We start from the raw sequence: 27,106 nt of genomic DNA, 5'->3' as shown, positions 1-27,106 counted from the left end.
TTTGTGTTGGCGTGGGCGCATAGAGGTTAGTAGAGAGCTTGTCTATTCACAGCATAGCTCTGCATGTTTCTTCCTTCTTTTGCCTATGTGGAGGGGGTGTGCCTTTCCTTTAATCAGCTCTCACACAGTGTATGCCAAGACTCCACACCCAGTGCTGGAACAGGAAAAAACTCTAAAATGTTCACTTTCTAAACAATGTAGGAAGACCGCAGATATACAAATACATTTTATGTAGGGAGATTTGTTTAATCTCTGTGTATCATCTGAGGCTGTTCACTTCACTGGGTATATGTGAGGATTTACATCCACTTTAATGCTCATTCTTATCTTGAGAAAATCACTTTTTTCCTCTGGCTATGTTTATGATGACACGGTCCTTTCTTTACAATGACAGAAGAATGTAGGTTGGTCACATACCGATTTACCAGGCTATAACATACCTTGGTGTCTTGTTCGTATTCTACCTTCTCATTTAATGCTTGGGTTAGCACAATAAATCTATTGAACAGTTATATGTCACTATATTTTTTGTGCAACCTGATCTATATTTCTCAACAGCATTGTAAAAAAAAAAAAAAAAAAAACACAACATTTTAGTAATATATCAAATAAAAATCTTACCTTTTTTTTTTTTTTTTTATATGATTTTGTTTTTATGTCAATTTTCAAAAATAATGTATACATGTAGCCAGGTACGAATGAAGAGTGGGGGAAACACTGGCTGCAGCTGCTCTCTGTAGCTGCTGCCATGTGGTGCTGAACTGGTTAAAGTGGAATTAAACCCAAAACCAAAAAATGTATTAACCACTTCAGCTCCGGAAGGTTTTACCCCCTTAATGAGCAGGCCATTTTTTTGCGATTCGGCACTACGTTGCTTTAACTGATAATTGCACGGTCGTGCGACGCTATACCCAAATACAATTGATGTCCTTTTTTTTTTTTTTTTATTCCTACAAATGGAGCTTTCTTTTGGTGGTATTTGATAATTTCTGCGTTTTTTTTTTTTTTTTTTTCTTTTTTTTGTTTTTTTTGTTTTTTTTTAGATTTTGAGCTATAAACAAAAAGAGCGACAATTTTGAAAAAACACAATATGTTTTAGTTTCTGCTATATAACATTCCTTATAAAAAAGTGTAAAAAATCTGTTTTTTTCATCAGTTTAGAACAATTTGTATTCTGCTACATATTTTTGGTAAAACAAAATCCCAAAAAGCGTATTTTAATTGGTTTGTGCAAAAGTTATAGCGTTTACTAACTACGGGATACATTTTTGGACTTTGTATTTATTTTTTTTTATTAGTAATGGTGGCAATCAGCGATTTTTAGTGGGGCTACAACATTGCGGCGGACAGATCGGACACCTAACTGACATTTGTGACACTTTTTGGGGGCCAGTATTATTACTACAGTAATCAGTGCTAAATAATATGCACAGTTACTGTATAAATGACACTGGCAGGAAAGAGATTAACACTAGGGGTGAGGGGGCAGGTGACAGGGAGAGAGAGAGAGAGAGGGGGCAGGTGACAGGGAGAGAACAGCAGCAGACTGTTGTTCTCTCTCAGCGGGGAATGATCGCGGGTGCCCGGCAGCAATTACGGCCGCTGGCCCTGTGGATTGGCATCCCCGCTGCCTAGTGGGGGCCCCCAGGAGCGCTCCCACGAACCGATGTACCCATACAAAACAACAAAATATACAAGTAGGCACTTTGTACCCACTTTTAATGTACAGAGAGGAGCCTAAAGTGGAAGGGGTGTGGTTTATAGATGACAGGGCGGGTCTGAAATATGAAGGGATGTGGCCTTGACAGGAAGGGGTGGGTCATAATTAAATTAGGGGGTGCACGAGTTTAGTCCAGCCTAGGGAAGCAAAAAACTAAATACACCACTGCCTATAGGTACAAACTAGTTGACAACCACTTTAACACTGCTTTAACAGCTCTTAGTAAGAGGAGGTAGAAGATCTCAATAGACTGGGTCAGGCAGTACTGTACTAAAGGAACTGTAGTCCAAAGGAGAAGAGACTTGACTGTAACCAGGAGCTTTTGAACCACATCTCCCAAGGAGAGATTGGCAGAGGGGAAAGAGCTGCCTTTTCTCAGCCTATACAGAACAGACTGTCCGGGGGGACCGGAGAGTGCACATTGCTGTTGTATATTGGCGACCTGAGTGGGAAACTGAGCACGAAGTTTGGGGGGGGCAGACAGTCACCTGGGTGCAGAGAGTAGATTTACACAGCAGAGCCATAGCTGCAGGGTCATGTGACTGGACTGGAGCTGATGAAAAACGGGTAGATACAGATTATATATATAAATTTTATTATTATTATTTTTTTTAATACAGGGTAGGCAAGAAGTTATAGCTTTTCTTCCACTTTAAAGATTAGTAGGCTGCAATATATACATTTTTTAATTTAGTTTATTACTTTAGGTTAGCCAATAAACATCACTTGTACTCCCAACGTTCTGCATTTCTTTACCAGTAGAGGCACTCTTGCCTATGGTCTGTAGATTACAATTCTCTACAGCAGTGCATTTATCAGAAGCACACATATATATCATAAACCTCCCTCTGCAGGATGGCTTGTGTGTGAGGTTTTTATTTCATTATGATCTTGGCACACACACATATATTTTCCCTTTCAGGTGTTTATCTTGCACTATAGTTTTTCTTTCTGAATTGTACCTTTCTTCCATGAACTCCTGTCTCTTTTTCACTGACAATGTAAAGGTAGATTTAATTCTGTATTTTTTATATTTTACTGAATCATTCACAGACATTATCTATTTTTTTTTTCTTCCTGGAAAAGAGTTTGTTTTTATCTGATGGGAACACCTGCTAGCAGTGGATTGCTTTGTGTTGAATGATAACACATTATGATATTTTGTAGACAATATTGAATAGGATCTGGCAGGCTTGACCGGGTTCTACCTGTTAGACGGCAGATGAAAGTGGGGCTGATTTTTTTTTTTTTTTTTTATGGGTACATTTTCATAGTCCTTTTATTATGCAAATAATAAAAAAAATAGCAAAAGGCTTTTTAAGCTAATTAAATTGTGTGCTTGGGTTTAGATAGCATGCAGCTGATACTGTCAGTACCTGCATGTTCTCCATTGTATTTTAAAAAGCATCTGTAACAGTAGAGTAAAGTGATTTTTCTGGGTTTAAGCCACACTAGATGCGATCCGAAATCACAGCGAATTTGGCACCGCATCTACTTTACAATCTGCCCAGGCAAACTGATTGCGGGGTGTATGTTAATGACACCCCTCAATCAGTTTGCGAAACGCAGATCGATTTGAAGAATGCAGACAAAAAAGAGTCCTGCACCAGTTTGGTACGAATGGGGTGCGTTTTGAGCCATAGAAATCCATGGCTCAAATCGCACGCCAGAGACACCGTGTGTAATTCGCACAGGAATGTGCTCCGATTCCAGTGCAAGTTACATGTGTGGTCTTATACCGCAGCAGTGTGAACCCGGGCTGAAGGTTTCAATGAATTTTGAAAGGATGATGATGAGCCTTGCCGTCTGTACTTAAGTTATCTTTATCTGCATCAGCTAAACCTTGCTCCTTTATCATCATGACCTACCCATGATGAGCATGTGACAGAAGCAGCTGTAGCCCAACTAATGTGGTCAATACTAGTTTTAGGAAAGTGAAGTTACACATAATCGGCAATTTGTTATCTGTAAACTAGTACTGTATGCAGGAGGAGTCAAGGTATGGCTTCCATCAGGATTGAACTGATGCAATATTCTGAATGTATCTCTTAACATATTATAACTGTGCAGGCATATCTATATTTACCCCTTTTTTTTAAACTTTATTTACTTTGAAGTGCCAGATTCTGATTTATTGAAGAGGTTGTACACCTCCGAATTAAAAAAAAAAAAAAAACACAAAACGCCAGAAAAAAAAAACACATAATAAGCTAGTATGCATCGCATACTAGCTCATTATGAAATACTTACCTAAGAACGAAGCCCCGCAGTGCCGACCGCTTACCTGTCTCATGGGCGACATGTTCTGTCGCCCTTCTTCCGGGTTTGCGGTATCCGGCCATCTGATTGGCTGGAGCTGCGATGACAACACTCCTGTGCATGCGCGTGGGAGCCGATGGTAAGGGCACGGGGCTCTGAAGGAACGGCACAAGCGGCCGTTCCTTCAGAGCGCATGCGCCAGTGATGTCACTGGCTGCATGCAAGGTAACTATCTCCTAAACGGTACATGTTTAGGAGATATTTAAAGTATCTATAGGTAAGCCTTAATATAGGCTTTCCTATAGGTACAAGTTGCAGAGGAGGGTTTACTTCCTCTTTAAGGAAAGCCTGACCTAACACTTAGGGGTTGATTTACTAAAACTGGAGAGTGCAAAATCTGCTGCAGCTCTGCATAGAAACCAGTCAGCTTCTAGTTTGTTTTGACAAAGCTTAACCTTCCTAGCGGTATTCCCAAGTGTGGCTCGGGGGTTAATTTTAGGCACCAAAGGCGGTAACCCCGAACCACACTCGGGATTACCCCAGCTCTATACTCACCTTCCCCTGTGATCCCCAGCCTTCCTGCAGCCTACCTCCCGCTGTCCTCTCGCTCTGCGCTCAGCCGATGGCGACACCTTCTTCCGGTTCCCTTCCCTGCAAGTGCCGCGTCGCAGGGGGGTGGAACCAGCGGGAGATTAAAAAATAAATAAAAATGACATTATACAGTGTAATCTGTTAGAATTACAATTTTGTATCGTGCCATTTCATCTAGAGGCTTTTCCAGTGCCCTGCCTGTACTTTTTGCTGTACTTTGTGCCTGGAAAATTAATAACGTCCATGGCGTCGAAAAAGCGTGTCATCATTCATTCTGTGCTGCAATCACAAGAGGAGTTGAAAGGTTCTGAGCTGAGTCTCACCTTGCAAACATGATAACCAAAAACTAGCAAGGGGTTTTGCATTTTTTGAAACCTACTAAAACGGGGCTTAATCTAGGAGCCAGTTTTTTCTCCAGCATGCCGAACGGTCGCCTTCTGTCGGACTGGCTGCCATAAACACGGGCCAAATGGCGACCAGTGTGTACGTTGCTTGATGGTGTGATGGGCTGCAGCTCACTAGGGAAGGACAGTGCAGCAAGATGGGGGCGATAGGAGATCCAGTAACTCATGCCACCTTATGCCCCTTTCACACGGGCGCCTCCACTAAGCAGAACCCGGTTGCTCAGCAGGGATATCTCCTCTTATCCCCACTGAGGAGGCGGATGACCGGTCTGCTCTGGTCTGTTCTGCTGTGAAAAGTAAACTTGGTCACAGTCCTGTCCTGTTCTATGAAGAAATAGGATGAAAACCAGACTGCCTGTCCATTTCTATCCAATGCCATCCGATGCCCCCTGACGGATCAAAAATAGCCTATCCTTCTGTTTTTGGCGGACAGGATCAAATGGCAGCGAGTGTCAGCGGACATTTGTCCGCTGATATCTGCCGCTCCATAGAGGAGACTGGAGGGTCGGATTAGGTCCGCCTGAAAAACTGACAGGCAGACCTGATCGGACGGCCCATGTGAAAGGGGCCATTGGCTGTATGGCTTTGGCTGTGGCATGACAGGAAGAGAATAAAAAAAATAAAGCATTTTTAATGAAAAAAATAATAAACTGTTTCCATCTTTGTGGGGGTGTAAATGGAACAGAGGCTGTTCCAACCAGCTGCCCCACACTCCCTATCCACTCACTGTTAAGAACAGGGTGCTAGATTAAGCCTGCAACACCTTCAGCCTCTTCTCTCTTGGGAAGGAGATGGGCGGGCATTGAGAACAGGCAGGGGGACCCTCAGCACAGTCGGTGACTGCTTGTCGCTGCCCTGGCCACCACAAGAGGGCGCCAGTTCCCCAATGCAAGCATCTCGCTTCAGCAGGCCGCAAAGCTGTGGCATCTTAGTCCGTGCACCCATGGGCGGGGGCTGCATGGGGAAAAGAAACCTGCCGCAATGTAGCCCAGGCGCTAGGCCGCTAATGCTAGTCGCCAATGCAACCTGGCGCCTGGGGTTTGTCCAGCCCTGCATTAAAAGAATCACTGCAACCTGACATTCGAATGTGGTGTTTACTTTACTTTGTCGCCATGATCATTTCTGTACAGACAGCCCCATGGTCTGAAGCTGATGCCTTACTGATACTGCAAGTGTTTACAAAGCTGATAATCAAGACTGTTCATTTCCCTTCCCTATTATATCTCTCCTCATTGTGGAAGAATGTGTGCAGTCATTTCTAAGAAAAGCATAATTTGCTGACGGAGTAATGCTCGTCCTGCTCATGTAAATCCTCGCTGAGATGTAAAGCTATAGGATATTATTCTGTCCGTCAGCGCTCAAGCCGTGGCTTCCTTCTGCTGCTTGAGGAAAAGGGATTAAATGCTTATTGTTCTGTGCAGTTTGTGGATTAAGTAGTTTCAGGGCTATATTTACAAAGAACAGATTTATACTTTTTGCAAAAATTTCAAAATCCATATTTTTATAATGTTACTTTAGTTTCTAAACCTTAAAGGGGAATTTCAGCGTATATGGTTTTAGTCAACCAATACCAAAGTGCAAAAACTACCACTTATTATGCATATTTAGTTTAGGGAGTAAAGCTGTAAGGAGATTTAAACTGAATTACAAACTTGGGACTCATTTGTTAGTATTTATATTTGTCTACATCATCTTTCTCTACAACCCGTTCTAAAGCAATCAGTCATTTATTGGAATAACTTGTTGATTGCACAACTAAACCTGGTGAATGAAGCGGTATAAAAAAACTTATTAGTATAGAATTCCCACTTGGAAGTAGCAGAACACTTTCCACACATGTGACAGAACCTAGACCCCCCACCCTTAACCACCCCCGTCTCCGCCACCCTCCCCCCCCCCCCCTGACCTTTGTCACCCAATGATAATGTATATAGATAATATTGTATATAGATAAATTGTAAACCACTCCAAATAATATATACTAGTTTGGAGTTGTTTACCATTTATCTATATACATTATCATTGATTTTAATTTTTTTGGAAGCGCTGTAATATTTAGGAAATGAAGATATTTACGAATGCATTTTTGCACAGCTGAGTGAGTGCATTTCAGGTGATAGCGGCTTCCTTGATTACCTGATTGTTTATCTGTCACTATATTTATTTTGCATTAATTATTTATTTTGTGGAATAAATTGGGGATGGTTTGCGGTGGGTTTTTCACTTTAGTTCACTTACTCAAGATGGCCATGGACAGAATTGCTAGAGGGGTGATTTCTTGGCAAAATAAAGCATGGAGGCATTGATGGATGGGGGAGTTTGCTTTGAATATTAAATATAAATTAAATGGTGCTTTTGGTTTGTGGTGCTCAGGTACAGTGTAGTTCCTCAATTTAAAAGCTACATAAAAACACCTCTTTGCTTTTATTAATAAAAATTAGATTTAGGCTCCATGCACGCTGGCTTAAAAATGACTGCTTCCGAAGGAGTTTTAAATTTTGCCTATAGAAGCATCTCAATGTTCTCCTATGTGTCCATGCACATTACAACGATTAGAGACATATTTTAAGCTCGGCGTTTTAGAGGCAGGAAAAAAAAAACCTTCTGGTTTGCGTTTCTGATTGGCAGATTATGGCAGAAAAACAAAAAACAAAACTCACCTAATGCTCTATATGAGTGTTTTTTGGGGGTTTTTTTCTGCCAAGGGGACTGGTGTTTTTTAAGCCTAGTGTGCATGGAGCCTTAGGCCCCTCTCACACGGTCGGTCCGATTAGGTCCGCCTGCCTGTTTTTCAGACGGACCTGATCGGGCCACCCATTCTACTCTATGGGGAGGCAGATGTCAACAGACGTGTCTGCTGGCATCCGCCTGGTATCCGATCCAACAAGATCCGCTGAAGACAGACGGATGGCGATAGGTTTGCTATCCGTCCAGCGGGTCGGATCGGATGAAAACGGACATGCTGTCTGTTTTCATCAGATCTTCCCATAGAGGAGAGAGGGACACTGACAGGTCCGTCTCTGCACAATGACCAGAGATGGGACCTCTCATCCACTTGCTCAGCGGGGATCAATGGAGCGATCACCGCTGAACAAGCGGAGTCCATGACAATGGATTGGCCCATGTGAAAGGTGCCTTATACTCAGGCCCGGATTGGCCAATCGGGAGAACCGGGAGAATTCCCGGTGGGCTGGTCGGGTTGAGGGCCGGTGTCACCGGTGTTCTAAAATTTAGAACACAGCTGACAGAGAGGAGGCAGGACTGGTTGCTTAGCAGAGAGGAGGCGGCACGGATAGAATACACCCTCGGGTCTGAGAGGAGGCGGGGCTGAGGCGGGACAAACTGCTTAGCTGGGAGGAGGCGGGACGGAGGTAGAGAAAAAATGTAATCAGCAAGCTCTGCATTATTACAATTATGCTCGACCTCCGTCCCGCCTTCTTCTAGCTAAGCAGTTCGTCCCGCCTCCGCCCCGCCTCCTCTCAGACCCGAGGATGTCTTCTCTCCCTCCCACCTCCTCCCAGCTAAGCACTTCGTCCCGCCTCCGCCCCGCCTCCTGTCTCAGCTAAGTAATCTGTCCCGCCTCCTCTGTCAGCAGTGACCTAATGACGCCGGGGGGGGGGGGCGCCATTTTTAAATCGAAAGAAAAAAACTGCAGTGGCCCAGCAGTGGCGCTCGCCTCTCATCACGGCCAGGTAAGACCCCTCCACAGCCTCTGACCATCTCCCCATGTACCATGCCCGCAGCCTCTGACCATCTCTCCTTGTACCATGCCCACAGCCTCTGACCATCTCTCCTTGTACCATGCCCACAGCCTCTAACCATCTCTCCCTGTACCATGCCCACAGCCTCTAATCATCTCTCCCTGTACCATGCCCACAGCCTCTAACCATCTCTCCCTGTACCATGCCCGCAGCCTCTGACCATCTCTCCTTGTACCATGCCCACAGCCTCTAACCATCTCTCCCTGTACCATGCCCACAGCCTCTGACCATCTCTCCCTGTACCATGCCCACAGCCTCTAACCATCTCTCCTTGTACCATGCCCACAGCCTCTGACCATCTCTCCTTGTACCGTGCCCACAGCCTCTGACCATCTCTCCTTGAACCATGCCCACAGCCTCTTAACCATCTCCCCTTGTACCGTGCCCACAGCCTCTGACCATCTCTCCCTGTACCATGTCCACAGCCTCTAACCATCTCCCCTTGTACCATGCCCACAGCCTCTGACCATCTCTCCCTGTACCATGCCCACAGCCTCTTAACCATCTCCCCTTGTACCGTGCCCACAGCCTCTGACCATCTCTCCCTGTACCATGCCCACAGCCTCTAACCATCTCCCCTTGTACCATGCCCACAGCCTCTGACCATCTCTCCTTGTACCATGCCCACAGCCTCTGACCATCTCTCCCTGTACCATGCCCACAGCCTCTTAACCATCTCCCCTTGTACCGTGCCCACAGCCTCTGACCATATCTCCCTGTACCATGCCCACAGCCTCTAACCATCTCCCCTTGTACCGTGCCCACAGCCTCTGACCATCTCTCCCTGTACCATGCCCACAGCCTCTGACCATCTCTCCTTGAACCATGCCCACAGCCTCTAACCATCTCCCCTTGTACCATGCCCACAGCCTCTGACCATCTCTCCCTGTACCATGCCCACAGCCTCTGACCATCTCTCCTTGTACCATGCCCACAGCCTCTGACCATCTCTCCCTGTACCATGCCCGCAGCCTCTGACCATCTCTCCCTGTACCATGCCCGCAGCCTCTGACCATCTCTCCTTGTACCATGCCCACAGCCTCTGACCATCTCTCCCTGTACCATGCCCACAGCCTCTGACCATCTCTCCTTGTACCATGCCCACAGCCTCTGACCATCTCTCCCTGTACCATGCCCACAGCCTCTTAACCATCTCCCCTTGTACCGTGCCCACAGCCTCTGACCATCTCTCCCTGTACCATGCCCACAGCCTCTGACCATCTCTCCCTGTACCGTGCCCACAGCCTCTGACCATCTCTCCTTGTACCATGCCCGCAGCCTCTGACCATCTCTCCTTGTACCATGCCCACAGCCTCTGACCATCTCCCCTTGTACCATGCCCACAGCCTCTGACCATCTCTCACTGTACCATGCCCACAGCCTCTTAACCATCTCCCCTTGTACCGTGCCCACAGCCTCTGACCATCTCTCCCTGTACCATGCCCACAGCCTCTGACCATCTCTCCCTGTACCATGCCCACAGCCTCTAACCATCTCTCCTTGTACCATGCCCACAGCCTATGACCATCTCTCCCTGTACCATGCCCACAGCCTCTAACCATCTCTCCTTGTACCATGCCCACAGCCTCTGACCATCTCCCCTTGTACCATGCCCACAGCCTCTGACCATCTCTCCCTGTACCATGCCCACAGCCTCTAACCATCTCTCCTTGTACCATGTCCACAGCCTCTGACCATCTCTCCCTGTACCATGCCCACAGCCTCTGACCATCTCTCCTTGTACCATGCCCACAGCCTCTGACCATCTCTCCCTGTACCATGCCCACAGCCTCTGACCATCTCTCCCTGTACCATGCCCACAGCCTCTGACCATCTCTCCTTGTATGACCATGCCCACAGCCTCTGACCATCTCTCCCTGTACCATGCCCACAGCCTCTGACCATCTCTCCCTGTACCATGCCCACAGCCTCTGACCATCTCTCCTTGTACCATGCCCACAGCCTCTGACCATCTCTCCCTGTACCATGCCCACAGCCTCTGACCATCTCTCCTTGTACCATGCCCACAGCCTCTGACCATCTCTCCCTGTACCATGCCCACAGCCTCTGACCATCTCTCCCTGTACCATGCCCACAGCCTCTGACCATCTCTCCCTGTACCATGCCCACAGCCTCTGACCATCTCTCCCTGTAACATGCCCACAGCCTCTGACCATCTCTCCTTGTACCATGCCCACAGCCTCTTACCATCTCTCCTTGTACCATGCCCACAGCCTCTAACCATCTCTCCCTGTACCATGCCCACAGCCTTTAACCATCTCTCCTTGTACCATGCCCACAGCCTCTGGCCATCTCCCCCTGTACCATGTCCACAGCCTCTAACCATCTCTCACTGTACCATGCCCACAGCCTCTTAACCATCTCCCCTTGTACCGTGCCCACAGCCTCTGACCATCTCTCCCTGTACCATGCCCACAGCCTCTGACCATCTCTCCCTGTACCATGCCCACAGCCTCTAACCATCTCTCCTTGTACCATGCCCACAGCCTATGACCATCTCTCCCTGTACCATGCCCACAGCCTCTAACCATCTCTCCTTGTACCATGCCCACAGCCTCTGACCATCTCCCCTTGTACCATGCCCACAGCCTCTGACCATCTCTCCCTGTACCATGCCCACAGCCTCTAACCATCTCTCCTTGTACCATGTCCACAGCCTCTGACCATCTCTCCCTGTACCATGCCCACAGCCTCTGACCATCTCTCCTTGTACCATGCCCACAGCCTCTGACCATCTCTCCCTGTACCATGCCCACAGCCTCTGACCATCTCTCCCTGTACCATGCCCACAGCCTCTGACCATCTCTCCTTGTATGACCATGCCCACAGCCTCTGACCATCTCTCCCTGTACCATGCCCACAGCCTCTGACCATCTCTCCCTGTACCATGCCCACAGCCTCTGACCATCTCTCCTTGTACCATGCCCACAGCCTCTGACCATCTCTCCCTGTACCATGCCCACAGCCTCTGACCATCTCTCCTTGTACCATGCCCACAGCCTCTGACCATCTCTCCCTGTACCATGCCCACAGCCTCTGACCATCTCTCCCTGTACCATGCCCACAGCCTCTGACCATCTCTCCCTGTACCATGCCCACAGCCTCTGACCATCTCTCCCTGTACCATGCCCACAGCCTCTGACCATCTCTCCCTGTACCATGCCCACAGCCTCTGACCATCTCTCCCTGTACCATGCCCACAGCCTCTGACCATCTCTCCTTGTACCATGCCCACAGCCTCTTACCATCTCTCCTTGTACCATGCCCACAGCCTCTAACCATCTCTCCCTGTACCATGCCCACAGCCTTTAACCATCTCTCCTTGTACCATGCCCACAGCCTCTGGCCATCTCCCCCTGTACCATGTCCACAGCCTCTAACCATCTCTCCCTGTACCATGCCCGCAGCCTCTGACCATCTCTCCCTGTACCATGCCCGCAGCCTCTGACCATCTCTCCCTGTACCATGCCCACAGCCTCTAACCATCTCCCCCTGTACCCCATAGACATGCATTATGTCCGTATATCATCCGCAAACGGATAGGATGATATGCAGACATACGGACCGGATGACACAAGTGTCATCCGCGTCCGTAAAAAAAAAAAAAAAAAGTGCCACAGCGGACAAAAAAAAACGGAGCGGCCGTGTGAAAGTGGCCTTATGCCCTGTACACACATGCAGATTATCTGCAGACTTTTGTCTGCAGACTTGCCAAAACCATATAATATGAGGTCAAACCTAAACACTTTCAATTTGTATGCAATCCGGCAGGCCCTTGCACTACATAGAAAAGGTAAGTCTGCAGACAATCTGCACGTGTGTACGGGGCATTAGGCTACTGAATTTGCACTGAATTGTAAATATTTTTTGAAAAATACAATGAATTACAACGCTGTAGAGAATAGAGAACAGTGCACCTTTGCAAACTTATATTCTGAGGTTTTAATTACATTATTTTAATATAGTCAGTCCTGAACTAAAGTGGGCCGGTCTAAGTCATGAAACTCCAGGGCTGAAAATGAGTCCCACTCCGGCCCTGCTTATACTGTAAGGAAAAACATTTAGCACTAAACTTGTATAATATACGGAGTGCCTTGCCACATGTTTGACCTAATCAAGCCTCCTTTAAAAGGAATCCTATCAAAACAAATGCCGATTGATCTGAAAAGCCTTACAAAGTTGGGTAAAATTATGTTTACTGTAGTGCTAAAACCAACTAAGTTATACCCATAAATAAACGGAGAAGAGTCCTGATTGGCTACTGTGCATTCTTCGTATTGGTTTCCTTCTGCCATAAACATGGGTGCCTATTCACAAACATTAAAGTGTGCTTAATGCTGTATTAGCAGCTTGGCATAGGTAGTGGAACTGTATTGAAATTTATTCTGCTGTACTTACATGCCAAATACTGGCAGCTTCTGTATTCGTTATTATAAACCGAGCAGACCATTAACAGAACACACACAAGAAATCCAGTGTAGATGAAAAATTCAACAAAATATTTAGTTTTGCTCTGTTGATGTTACCTTTGTGACTGCTTGCTTCTTCCCCACTAGGATGTTTCTAATTGCTTCCTATTAGCTGAGAACAATTCTGCGACTCGTATTCGTGGTTAGGGGGCAGTGTTGTGCTGCTATTCAATGTGTATGTCAACTGCCGGAGCAGAATATTGTCTGAGGCCTTTAATTTCCTAATGACGACAATGCTTTATAGGGCACAAATTTACATTTTTTTCTTCCATATAGGAATATTTAAAAGCAAAAGGCCAAATAATTTCTCCTTTGATTTTTCAGATCATGGAATGTTGCTGGCAGAGGATGGGATGGTGACTGGAGCACATAGACAAAAACAAGAGGCAGCTTTGAGGGGATTGTTTACTATACAGCATTTTGAAATTGCAAACTTAAGTCCCCGGTCATTCCGGTGTGATTCGAGTTTCAAATCCCATACGTCGCACCCTATTGTCCGCAATGGAAGCGGTCAAATAGGTGTACCTCCATCGGAGTCGCTTCTATTTTGAAGTTAGCTCCTGCACTACTTTTTGCAAGTTCAGGTGCGACTTGTAGAAATCTGTGCATTAAGTCGCACAGATATCTTCCAAGTTGCACCTGAAGTCACACTGACATGCAACTTTGAAATCGAGCGGCTTTAGGTGAAGTTGCACGATATCCGAATTGGGTTCAGTGTGACGGAAGACTTATAGGAGACCTTAAAAGTAGTTAGGAAGTAGTCTGAGAGCTGTAGTCTTTTGCTTAATCTTACCAAGCTGTGCAAAAAGTTATTAAACAGGTCAGGTGGGAGAGTCAGTCCAATAAAGTGTTACTAAACCCAGGGGCCGTGCATTCACTATATCTGGTCTCCCACAGTACATAGAACATGGAAATGCAGTTATTATTTTAGTAAATATAAACTGCTAAATACCTTTTCTCACCAGCAGTATATAGCAGTCTTATGAATTCTATTAGTTCCAAGTAAAGCTTGTAGGAGGAGTTTTCATCCTCCCCCTGACCCTCTGCCTGGACCGTGCTGATTGGCCCTGTACTAATCACATGCACTCCCAAGAAAAAAGAAATTCTTTAGTAATACACACCACACTGAGCATGCGCAGTCTGTCTCCTAATGCTCTGTTCCAGGAATTCCCAAACTACAGCCCTCCAGTTGTTCAGGAACTACAATTCCCATTATGGCTAGTCGTGTATGTGACTGTCAGAGTTTTACAATGCCTCATGGGATGTGTAGTTCTGCAACAGCTGGAGGGCCATAGTTTGGGAATCCCTGTTCTGTTCTATCACGAGATGGATTGGAGTCAAAGAGGTTGTAAACCCATGAAACTTCTTTTTTTTTTTTTTTTGCAACCTGAAAGACAAACACATAATGAGCTAGTATGCATCGCATACTAACTCATTATGAAATACTTACCTTAGAACGAGCCCCCGCCGTGCCGCCCGCTTACCTGTATGACGGGCGACATGTCCAGTCGCCCGTCTTCCGGGATCACGGCATCCGGCCATCCGATTGGCCGGAGCCGCGGTGACGTCACTCCCGCGCACGGCACGGGGCTCTGAAGGAATGGCAGAGCGCATGCGCCAGTGACGTCACTGGCTGCATGTAAGGTACATGTTTAGGAGATATTTACAGTACCTATAGGTAAGACTTAATATAGGCTTACCTGTAGGTACAAGTTGCAGAGGAGGGTTTACTTCCTCTTTAAAGAAGGTGAGGATCAGAGAAGACAGGATCAAACGGCCTTTATACACAATGCAGAAGATTAACCCCTTAGGTTCCACAGTGAGTACAACAAGCATTCTTTACTGCATATACAGACTGATTTTACTGTTGAGGGTTTAGTAACACTTTAATGTTTAAAGGGCAATTCACTTAACACTGCTATTTCAGATTCAGCAATACTATAGAGCAGTGCTTCCCATTTATTCATTTTTTTTCTACACGGTGAAATATCGGTGTTGGGTGTACTTGAAGCCATAATCATCACATAAAAACAAGAATCCTGTATAAACCGGCTCTCTCCTCATGGTACTACTACTGTAATTCTCAGTCCTATATTATGTGTATATAAACATTGCTTAAATTTCCACATAGCATCCAACCCGACCACCTATGTGTGCAGAACATTCCTTAAATCTGCAGTGCGTTTTGGTGATGTCATTCTGCATTACTTTGTAATTCCTTGACTTATAGACCAGTGTTTTTTTTTTTTTTTTTTTTTTTCCTTTTTTTTTTCGTCTGTCTCAAGTGAGTCATTTCTAAGGAATGCAGGTTATTTCAAACTGAGCTGTACAGTGTAAGGAGTTTAACAGAACAAGCATTGATGCATCCTGAAATTCTGTATGATAGAGATCCCGGTCTCGTGCCAACAAAACTCTGTTAGTGGAATATCGCTGTACTCGCTCATTGAACTTTGCTAAATTACATGCATAAGACCGGCAAGCAGAGGTCTTCACAAGTGTATGTCTGTCAGCTTACTTGGATCTAATGCCATCATCCTGGTATGAGGTGCAGTTATCAAGTAAGGTACTGTATGTTTTTATATGTACTTTGTGGTCTTGTATATTTCAAATCAGTGTGATACAGCTAGACACAAACCGGCTGTATTCTTCATGCTCTTGCATATTTAGTCTTTTTTCTCAATCCACTTTGCCTGCTCCAGGAGTCAAAAAGGGCTTGGTTGGTATCTGGAACATACCGAGTTCTCTGTATTGGGAACGTAGGCGAGCCAGTTCACACTGAGGCGATCCGACTTCGAGGGGCGACCTGTGAAGTCGTGGTGCACAGCGACTTGCAGGGACTTCACATAATGGAAGTCTATGCAAGTCGCTCCCAGGTCGCCCCAAAGTAGTACAGGACCCTTTTTCTAAGTCGGAGCGACTTGTGTCGCTCCTATTAGAACGGGTCCTGTACTACTCAATGGCGAGCGACCGACCGCGACTTTTCAGGCGACTTGGTCACCTGACAAGTCGCGCTAGTCTGAATGGGGTCTAAGATCTGTTATTTATCTTTGTTTTTGTTAGACAACAAAGCTAAATTTTTATATAGATGTAAAATTATTCTGTTCTGTATTTTTGACAGCTGAAGGCTCTCTATCCCTCACACTGCATGGGATTCCCTGTATCTCAATTGCAGGCTGTCCAGTCTGCAGCAAATTAATCCACTGCATTGGCATTATCTGACACCTGCACAGATAATTCGGGGTACACTGGAAAAGTTAGGTTTGCACTTTAAACTAAGGAGGTAGCCTTCATTTTAGCTTTTAGCTGTGTTTGATGTGGCCCATAGCTGCCTGACGACAACATGTGCTTGTTAAAAAAGGAACTCTGGGTTTTTTTTGTTTTTTTTTTCCCCTTACTACAAATAATTGTAGTGTTTTGTAATACTGTCATGTGTTTAATGATTCATGTGAAAATTTACTTTATGCACTCTTTCTTCCTAAACATTACTGCATTATACAATGCATCGGGTCTATTCAAGTAAATGCATATACACAGGTTAGCAATTGTTGAAAATGTTCTAGTTCACGTCTGTGTGATGTCTTGGCGTGCTTGTCTGTGTTTGCATGATCATTGAAACTCATGTAAGAATACATGGAAAGTTGTGAATCCAGTCCTAATGTGAAACCCAGTAATTTGTTTACTCATTTATCTAATTTAGGTGACATTCATTGAAAATGTTTTTAAATTACACTAGACCAGCCTTTCTCAACCTTGTCAACACAGAGGAATCCTTGAAACAAATTTCTGGTCTCGGGGAACCCCTGCTAAAAATTAAAAATCTACAACTCATTACACATTAGTGTGACATTCTGTGGGAAGAATGCGCCTTACTCTTGTCTTCATTACCCCCTTACAGATAGCTAAAAGAAACAATGGTGTCATTGGGAACTTATCTGAGAGGCAAAAATCGGCCATTGCTCAAGGAACCCCTTGCAACCTCAGGAGGAACCTTCGGGTTCCACGGAACCCTGGTTGAGAAACCCTGCACTAGACCATTTAGTGGAACACTTCCCATTGGTGCCTACATACCCAACATCTCCCTAATTTTCATGGGCAGCCTCTGTGTCGTCAAAACTTGTATTGCATAAACATGGTTAGGTCCATAGACCTAGGCAACCAAAAGATTACTTGGCACATGTTCCTGATTCCTCAGGCTAAAAAACATCTCTTCAGGTGCACAGTTTCATTGCATAGTGCAAGTGTCCTGTCCGTGATGAGCAACATCACAGTGAATTTGGATTGTAGCTTTTGGCTCCGCAGTCACATTCACCTGTCATTCATCATGGACTGCTCCTACCCTAGAAAAATATGATTGGAGGCACTAGAATTTGACTTCTAATAAGGACAATGGTTGTACGTTTTCATTCGTTGTCTGGGCACATGAAGTACAAAACCTATGTATGTAAAAAATAGGAGCCAGTCAAGTGCTTTTTTTTTTTTTTTATGGGGGAACGTTCTTGTGATTATTTTCATCAACTATGCTTTGATTTACTTTGAAGCCCCAAAATGTCTTCTCAATAATTTGATTTCAGTAGCTGTTTATGCTGATGTGAACATTCAGAATGCAACTTTTTTGTTGTCTACTAACCTTGGAGCAATGACTTGAAATTGGCTTCCAGTGGGAGCATTGTGTAAGGGAGAGAATGAATCAAATTCTATTTGAAAAACCTGAATGGGATATAAATGCAGGTTTGTGAGAATAAATCCCTGCAGTTCTTGAGGGATGCTGAAAATGTCAGTAATTAGGGAGAGTAACAGGCCCTTCCTCAGCTTTCCAGTGTGTTGGTGTGACCCACAGGGACCTTTTTCACTGATACTCATCAACCTGAAGATAAACCGTCTGTCCTAGCCTCAATGTAATTGATAGGAAATGAATACCGTTGAGTATTGTCTGTACGCACATGTACTGCGGGATGATGTGTACATGCAGCATTGGCTCTTCAGATGACTAATCCATAAAGCTTTTTTTTTCTCGTAATATTTGAGCAAAGTGTGTGCTTAAATGTTTTACATGACCTTTGAAACAAAGCATAAATCCTGAATTTCAGCCTGACTTGTACACTAGTATTACTAGAGTATATAGTCCTGTTTAGAAGTACTAAAAAGTTCTAATAGTTTGCACTGACAAAGCTTTGCTGTGCTCTTACCCAACCTTTTTCCACCAGGGGGTGCCTTGATGTTTCTTTAGGGGTGCCTTGGCAAAATGCCTAAAAATTGCCCCAAAATTGTATACAACCCGGCAGATGGATGAAGCGTGCTTCTAGCCGCCGAACAACCAATGACCCTCCCCTGCCCCTTTGTCAGTGCTGGGGGAGGGGGAGAAACTGAGGGAGAAGAAAAACATTGGAATACTAGTCGGTACCAGTGTGCAAAAGTGTATTGGATTTGGAAGAATAAATCAACTCTAAAGTTGGGTGTCCTACGTTTGAGGATGTTTTTGCATTATAAAACTATTAGAATAGTTTTTTTACATTTTAGAATGGGGTGCCTTGAGACTGTCCATTATTTTAAAGGGTACCTTGAGATTGTCGATCATTTTAAAGGGTGCTTTAACTGAAAAAACACATTCACAACCCAGAAAAAGTAATGCTTAAAGGATAAGTCCACCCTAAAACTAAAATCCCTGTAGACATCCACGATCTAACACTAACCTATCTAGTCCTGTAAATAAGAAATCCGTATACATAACTTTTTCTAAGCCGATCCACCTCGATCTCTAGCGGCGGAAGCTCTGCAAAGGACACGACCCTATGGGGCTTCCATTGTCGGCTGTGTTCTCTGCACCCCCCTCACCAGCGAAGCCGTGGCTGACAGCTTAGCATTGGCACAGGTCGGATCGGCTTAAAAAAATGTTTGTATACCGATTTCTTCTTTACAGGGTTAGATAGGTTAGTGTTAGATTGTGGAGATCTATAGATGCAGGAATTTTAGTGTTGGGGTGGACTTATCCTTTAATAACCTCCATTGTATAACCTAAACCCCATAAGTAGAAGCACAGCTAAAGCTCATTTGGCTGTATTTCTTTGGATCATAGGAGTGCATATCATTCTGCACTCCTGTGAACCATTTTCTGCTGAACACGAGCTGAAGTCACAGAGCCGGTCCAGGCTGGGGAAGGATCAGGACCATATTGTCGGGATCCACCCAGGAGCCTAGACTGTCACCAGGGCCGGACTGGCCTGCCGGGATAGCGGGAAATTTCCTGGCAGGCTGGCTGCCCTGGGGCTGCTGTCAGCTATGAGCTGATCTGGGATGTTTTTTTTTTTTTTTTTTTTTCACAAAAGCAGTGGCCGGGTGCCGCCCACTCCATTAGAACTGGTTCTGGTGGAGTGATATGCTTTGGTGTGCAGTCACGCCTCTTTTGTTGGCTGAGTCGGGGCTTTCACAGCAAGAGCTTCAGTGCAGGTGGGCGGAGCTAGAAGAGATTACACAGACAGCACCGATCACTGCTTCCTGCCCAGCACACTCCACGTCTCCCTGAGTGAAGATCTGAGAGGACAGATGGCAGCCTTCATCTTCTCCCTGTGAGTCCTGACCTTCTCTGCCTTCCCCCCTCTACTATGCTGTCTGCAAACCTGCCCTGCACCTTACATTGCATGTTTACAGAAAGAGAGAGAGAGAGTAACTTTCTTGAATAGGTTAGGGATATACTGGGACATCTGAGGTGATACATAGATGTATTCCAAACACACATCTTTTATAATAAGATATAGTATGTATACAGAATACATCTATGTATCGTGTCAGATGTCCAAGCATATTCCTAACCTATTAGAAAATCTAAGTATAAACAGAAATGAATGTAATTCCATAACAGTGCCAACTCCAGGAAAGTAAAACAAAAAAAAAAGTCCACCCTTGCAGTGTAGGTGGGGGGAGGGGGAGAAACGGCCTCTTTTACCTTATTCCATGTTGCAGCCAGCTTCAGTGCTCTCTTCCTCCACACAAAGTTGTGACATCATCACATACCATACAGGGACATTAACCCTGTATAGTATGATGGGAAGGCTGGAGTGTGACCACAGCCAGTACTTTACATAGATGCTGAAGGGGACAAGTCACAGCACTGGAGGAAGCCTACAGGAGCAAGGAGTAAGGTAAAGCTGGCTACACACAGATTGAGATTTATCTAGCTCAGCAGGGAACAGCTGAATTTCAATCTGAGTGTAGCTCCCCCTTTTAGAAGCCAATCATTACATCAGCTTCTGTTGAACAGGACTGCTGGAAAACCTTGTTCAATCAGCAGGTTGCAGCACTAATCCATGTATTCTGACAGTGGGGGGTCCCCGCTGTCAGAATACAAGGCCCCTGAATATTCCTGTATCCATATCACTTGTGTGGATGCAAAAACCTATCAGCCAGCAATCTGAACAAAAAAAAAAACTGTGCATGTGTACCAGCTTAAATGTGGGCAGCCCATGACCATCTCCCGTACCATGTGGGCAGCCCATGACCATCTCCCGTACCATGTGGGCAGCCCATGACCTCCTCCCGTACCATGTGGGCAGCCCATGACCTCCTCCCGTACCATGTGGGCAGCCCATGACCTCTCCCGTACCATGTCGGCAGCCCATGATCTCTCCCGTACCATGTCGGCAGCCCATGACCAGCTCCTGTTACATGTCCCAAGCCTCAGACCATCTCTTGTCTTTTATCGTGTCTGCAGTCTGAGAGGGAGCCTGGAAAGGTGTTTGCTCTTATAATTATAAAGCCCTAAAGCCCTATGTGCTTTCATATCTGTCTTATCTATATATAATACACTCTTCAAATGTGCTTTAAAACTCATGGTTTTCCCTATCATGAACAAGAAAATAATGACTTAATGCTATGGGGCTGGTATGAAATTATTTCCAGGGCTGAATTTTATTCCCAGTCCGGCCCTGACTGGCACCCAGCTCAGCCTCTGAGAGCCTGAGCCAGCCACTTCTATCCTTAAGTCTAAGCCAGCCATTCCCGCCCCCTCCACAGCCCAGCGCTCCAGTGAGCAGAGCAGACAATGGTGACTAAGACTTCATTCACACCTCAACGCTTTAAACACGGGCAGATTTGGTGCGATTCTGCCTGCGACTTCAAAGGGCCAAGGTGTGAATGGCCAATCTTAGACCGCCCGTTTGAATGGCTCCTAAAATCGCGGTACGGTTCTGCTGAGATTGTCTCACTCCAATTGCGGCAACCCGCATCGCATGAAGCAAGTCACCTAAAAGTAGCCCCTGAACTTTTTTGCTTGACAAGCTTCACGCGATGCTGGTTGCTGCGATTGCAGCGCAATTTTTCGCACAATAATTGCAGCAAAACCGCAACTCGATTTTAGGTGCCATTCAAGTCCCATTTTATTTTTCTGCAAAAATATCTGCATATATTATTTTTCCCTGAAAGGCAAACTTAGCCTTTTAACAAATTAACACTCATTGGAAACACTGTGTACATCCAAAAATGATGATGATAAATGCATTTATAAGAAATGATGCTGTTGCTACATTTTGTCACATGTCTGGAATTCAGGCTGGAGACTTAAATAGTTACCAATAGCTCTATTTTTAGTAATGACCTGCCAGAATAGCATTTTATTGATTTAATATTCTAAATGTTTGTAGAATCCTAGTATTCTAAAGTCTCTTCACTTAAAGAGGAGTTCTGGCCACAAAATCGACATAGTCGATTTTGGGCCATCTGCTTCCTATTTGTCACCTGAAAAAGAAATGGGAAGTTACGATTTTTTTTTTTTTTTTTTTTTACTTACCTTGTAATTGCAGAAAAAAAATACTCCCCTTTCTTCCACTTCCTCCCGCGCCGTCACTTCCGCTTTGCAATGATTCCTGGGAGCTGAACGTGATCGCTCCCAGGAATCAATGCGCCTGCACCGGCCCTGACATCAGTTCCGGTGCAGGCGCCGTCATACCTTGCTAAACAGCTTCTGGGCATGCCCAGAAGCTGTGCAGGGATGATGCTATGGCCCCGAAAGTGACGGCGGGGCTGGCACAGTGCATCGTGGGACCGAAGAGGACGCAGAAGAGGATCGCGCTGGCTTCAAGTTGCCCACACCTGAGATGGCAGCGCTGGAGAAGAAATTTTAAAAGTGAGTATTTCTTCTAAAAGGTAAGTGCGAACCGGGACAGATCAGAGCCTAGCCATTGTGGAATGTACTAGCCCTGACTGTCCCGGGGGTATGTTCATTGAAATTTTTTTTTTGTGGCCGGAACTCCACTTTAATATGAAAACCGAGTGTTTAAGCGTCTGCTAAAATCACCAGTTTTTTATGTGCTAAAATACGGTTTTAGGATAAAGGGAAATTTATAACATTTTTAACATGTTTAGATACTTTTGCGTGGAGGGTGATCAGGATTGTCCAACTCTGGTTTAAAAGTAAATGTGTCACAAAGCTGAGGGACTGAAACTAAGCACACAATGAAAAAATGCATGAGCAGAAGTTTACATACAGTGAAATCAACATGTTAAAATGATTAGTAGAAACCGGAATATAGACAGCTATAGTTGTATGCACATATTGACTTAGCTTGGCCCTTCCCTTCGTACCTCCTGAGCCTGAGAAGGATGGTCATTGTTTCTGATCATTGCACTTTGAAAAGCAAAAAATATTACACTGTAATGAATAGCTATTGTATTTGCAACATTTCTTGAATACATTTACATTTTGACCAATACCTCTCTCCTGTCAGTCATCGGTGTTCGGTTTTGTGCCGAGGAATGTTGTGATCATCAGTTGGTTTGCCATAATTTAATTAATTCTACTGAAATTGTCCCAGGTTTGGCCATCCCTAGCAAACTGTTGATGGTGAACAAACTTAATGGATGATTATGCTCAAGGGGAAGGGGTTGGGGGGCTTTTTTTGTCACCTAAACCAACCATCAACAGATCAAAATTCAGCCGGTTTAGGAACTGACCAGATTTTGATCCATGTAAGGGAAGGTTGGTTGTGCTGAAGTTGATCTATCAACTGACTTCAGTACAACCAGCCTGTCAGGTTTTTTTTTTTTTTTATTTGATCGCTGCTGGCCACTATAGCCTCTGGCAGTAATCGTATTCTGATGGCCGGGAAACCTCCCCCTATTAGGATATAATAGCTCTTCAGGAGGGTTTTGAGCAATTTTCTTTCTTTGAACACGTAGTTGATGGATCTCTCCACTGATCCCCATGAGCAGGTGGATAACAGGTCTGTGTCCGCTGCGCTGATGAACGGACACGGACACAGCCCACTTTCCTCTATGGGCAGTCAGATGAAAACGAACCACCTTTCTGTTTCCATCCTACTGTCATCCAATCCGATCTACCCGACGGATAGGTAACAGATCCCCCACCTGTCTGCTTTTAGCGGACAGGATTGGATCAGATGTCAAGACACGTGTCTGACATCTGCTGCTCCATCTAGGGTCCATTCGGGTTCACTTAAAAAACTGACTGTTCTGCCTGTGTGAAAGGAGCCTTAAGCTGCCCTATAATTAAGGCTTTGACTGTGAAATTGTGATTATTGGCCATGTTTTTATCCTTTGTTTGCCTCACTGTTCTAGAACAAAAGGATTGTGTGATCTTTTATATCATGAGCACTGGCCCTTTCAGAGTCCTGCAAGGGATATTTTTAGGGAAGAATGACAGAACTTGCAACTCTGGTTTATTTGTCAGAATTGGCCAGGCAGCCACAACAACTTGTTTCAGAGGCTGCAGAAAAAAGTGTAGCAGGCTCACGTTTCACTGATCTGACACTGCTTTGTGTTGTGGTGAGTAAACGTTGCAGCCGGTCCTCTTTTTACAACATTGCTTCGTCATGGACTGCACTCTGTATTCCCTTTCAGCAGCAAATTAGACGGAGTGAGAGCTGGGGATTTGAAAAGCACTGGAGCAAGGGGTCAGGGGACTGCAGGGTGGTTGTTGGCACCCTCCCGACTTGTGTTACAACGTTCAAGAGAGGTTGGTGAACTTTTTGCAGTTAATCTCTCTGCAGCATTTCGTTTCCGAAAAAGCATTGCTAGTAGTTCATTTTGATCTTACTGTGATTTCTATTGGTTGCTATTTGTGTACAACAAAGCTTTGTTTTTGTTTCATCGTATATGTACTCTTTAAATTATATGTTGTCAGTTACATTGTTGGCACATTCCTTTTATGTTCCCTTTTTATTTACATATGGATTTGTTTTTTTTTTTCCTCAGCTTTGTACATTCTTAGTCATGATAGGTTGCAGGTAAAATGGACGTTGTTTTATATACAGTAGGGTTGAAATATTGGCTAAAGGTTGTGGTACAGTTTTTGTAATGCTATAGATCAATGGTTCTCAACCACCCGGCCCCCTGCCAGGCCACGGCTTCAGGTCTGCTCTGCCACACCGGGCTCACACCAGCCACTGGAGGATCCTTTGATGGGCCCCCACCTTGTGCACCACAGAAACACCAGGGTAATACTACTGATGACGCAAAGTACCCTGACTGAAATTACTCAGTGGGTGGATTGATCATCACCCAACAGATCAACCCACAGTAGTTGTAGTTTCAGCACAGAAGCACCTGCACACAGAAAGGCATCATTAGAAGAGGCATGGGCAGACAGTTTGTGGGTTCATTAGCCTTCATCTGCTTTCTTCCCTGGAGTCCACTATTCCGCTGACACCAATGATTTGTTGTCCTCTGGAGACCACTATTTAATTGACACCAATAAATTAAGGGGCTATTCTCCCCTGGGGACCACTATACTACTGACACCAATGAACTAAGGGACTATTCCCCTGGGAGCCACAATTCCACTGTAACCAATGATTTGGGGTTGTTGTCCCTCCACTGGGGCCATTTTCCCACTGACAGTAATGAATTGGGAGCTATTCTTCTACTAGGGGTCTTTCCCGCGAACACCAATAACAGTGATTTTATTTTTATTTCCATTGACATAGTGGAACTGATTTTCACACTTAATTGCCAGCAAGATAGTGGACACTTATTACATATTTTTGAACACAGCACTCCGTACACTACATTTCATTTTACATTACTGGTTGCTTTGTAATCCCCAACTATTTTAATTAAGCTTTTTTTTTCTCAATAGTAAGAGTTTATTGAACAATTTCAATAAAAATCAAAGTACAGAAAAAAAGTTTTGAAAAAATATCCTTTGCCCAAAGGATAATGTGTTTGTGAGACTGTCAACTGTGGCACAGTAATTTAGGAGTATTTTGTTGAGTAGAAGGACTGTGTATATATATATATATATATACTGCTATATACATAGGCGTGCGCACAGGGTGTGCCAGGTGTGCCTGGGCACACCCTAATCATCCTATGTGGCACAGATTCTCCCTGTTTAGACCCTAAAAATATTGTAAAAAAAATAATAATAAATAAAACTAAAAAATAATTAAAAAAAAATGAAAAAAAAACTACAATCACCATCCACTGCCCTACTGACACCAATCTCTGCCTACGGACACTGTCAGTATATATACACATGCACACACACATATGTGCTTGAGCTTTGGGGTGCACACCCTAATGCCATAGGCTGCGCACACCTATGGCTATATATACTGCATACGTGGGCAATTTATAAAGTTATAAGACTCTGAACCTTTCTAACTAAGCCCAATAATTAGCACAAGGAACCCATGTTCACTTTTTATTACTATTGGAGCATGGAATGTTCTGCAAGAATTTACGAGGTCCCGCTCTCGCTAAGGTTGAGAACCGCTGCTGTTCATAATGTCGTTCTCTGAATGTCCACATGTGTTGTCAAATAAACTGACAATCCTGGTTAAAGAGTAACTCAAATTTTGCTGAGAAAAAAAAAAAAAAAGATTCCCCTCTGGGTGATCTCTGTACATTGCAAGGATTTTAACAAAGTTTGTTGAAGATTCCTACCTTTTTTTTTGTTTTGAAGAAATACCTGTGTGTTGGTATCCATGTGGGAAAGTGATTCCACCAGGAGTGGTTTCATAATTATCAATTAGCTGCTGCACCTGCATGGCACTAATGAGGAAAACTGCTGGGTCTGCATCCCTTTGGACACGACACTAGAAAAAGTGGTCACTTCCCCCACCTATAACTGGTCTTTACAGCAAGGAGCACTGGAAGGGCAAACTTATGTAAAAAAAAAAAAAGCCAAAGAATTTTCAAGCTCAACTTACCAACCAGCCTGCGACCAACCAAATTAAACCTGTCTATCAGTATGCATTAAAGCAGGGGTTTAGCTGCACACATTTTCAAATACATGCATAAGCTGCAGGCCCCGGAAAGACACCCTGTTACCTGCAGTCCCTACCTCTACCTAGTACTTTTAAGTCTCCACAGTGGGAGCACATGCATTCTGATGGATAGATGGGGGACAGGTGACTGGAGGGATTCCACCCCTCCTTAAAGGCGCAGGAACACACTGAACACCCAGCACATTGCACTATGGCAGCAAAGGTGTCAGTGCGTTGCCTGACCAAAACAACAACAGACATGATTTCCTATTGGGAGTATCTCACCAAAAATGCCATTTTTGTTGCAGGGGATGCCAGAAATCTGACTTGAATCTTAGTACAGACTTTGAGAAAATTGGTGTGCCAATCACACAAGCAGGAAATTATGTTTCTGGGGTGTAGTAGTCAGTACAGAACGCCTCCAGGTTGCCATATTGCATTGCATTTTACGGAAAATTAGTGCTGCAGATTGAAAAGGAAAGGTAATTTTTACAAACCTTCAATTACAGTATGACTTGTCGCAATTGTATACACTATATATTATTTTTTCTTTGTTTGCTTTTTTTTTCCCCTCAAAAGTAGAGTTACCTTGATGGCTTCTGAAAGAATGGTCTTGTTTTGTAAATCGGTCAATAAAAGCTGCCAATGTCACTTTTCAAACCTT

At 44.6% G+C, this 27,106-nt stretch overlaps 1 protein-coding gene across 4 annotated transcripts in view; it reads left to right on the top strand.

The window, feature by feature from the left end:
- Positions 1 to 27,106, top strand: part of TANC2 (tetratricopeptide repeat, ankyrin repeat and coiled-coil containing 2) — a 773,447-nt gene that overhangs the window by 160,917 nt on the left and 585,424 nt on the right. The window contains exon 1 of one of the 4 annotated variants that reach the window (XM_082271258.1): positions 24,058 to 24,188. The exons of the other annotated variants lie outside the window; for them this stretch is intronic. The gene's annotated coding sequence lies outside the window, so the exon portion shown is untranslated. Of the gene's footprint in view, positions 1 to 24,057; positions 24,189 to 27,106 lie in introns of those variants that run through there. 4 annotated transcript variants of the gene reach the window in all.

The sequence above is a fragment of the Pelophylax lessonae genome, assembly GCF_965119305.1.
Source record: "Pelophylax lessonae genome assembly, chromosome: 11".
Lineage (NCBI taxonomy): Eukaryota > Metazoa > Chordata > Amphibia > Anura > Ranidae > Pelophylax > Pelophylax lessonae.
This window is presented reverse-complemented; position numbering and strand designations above follow the sequence as displayed.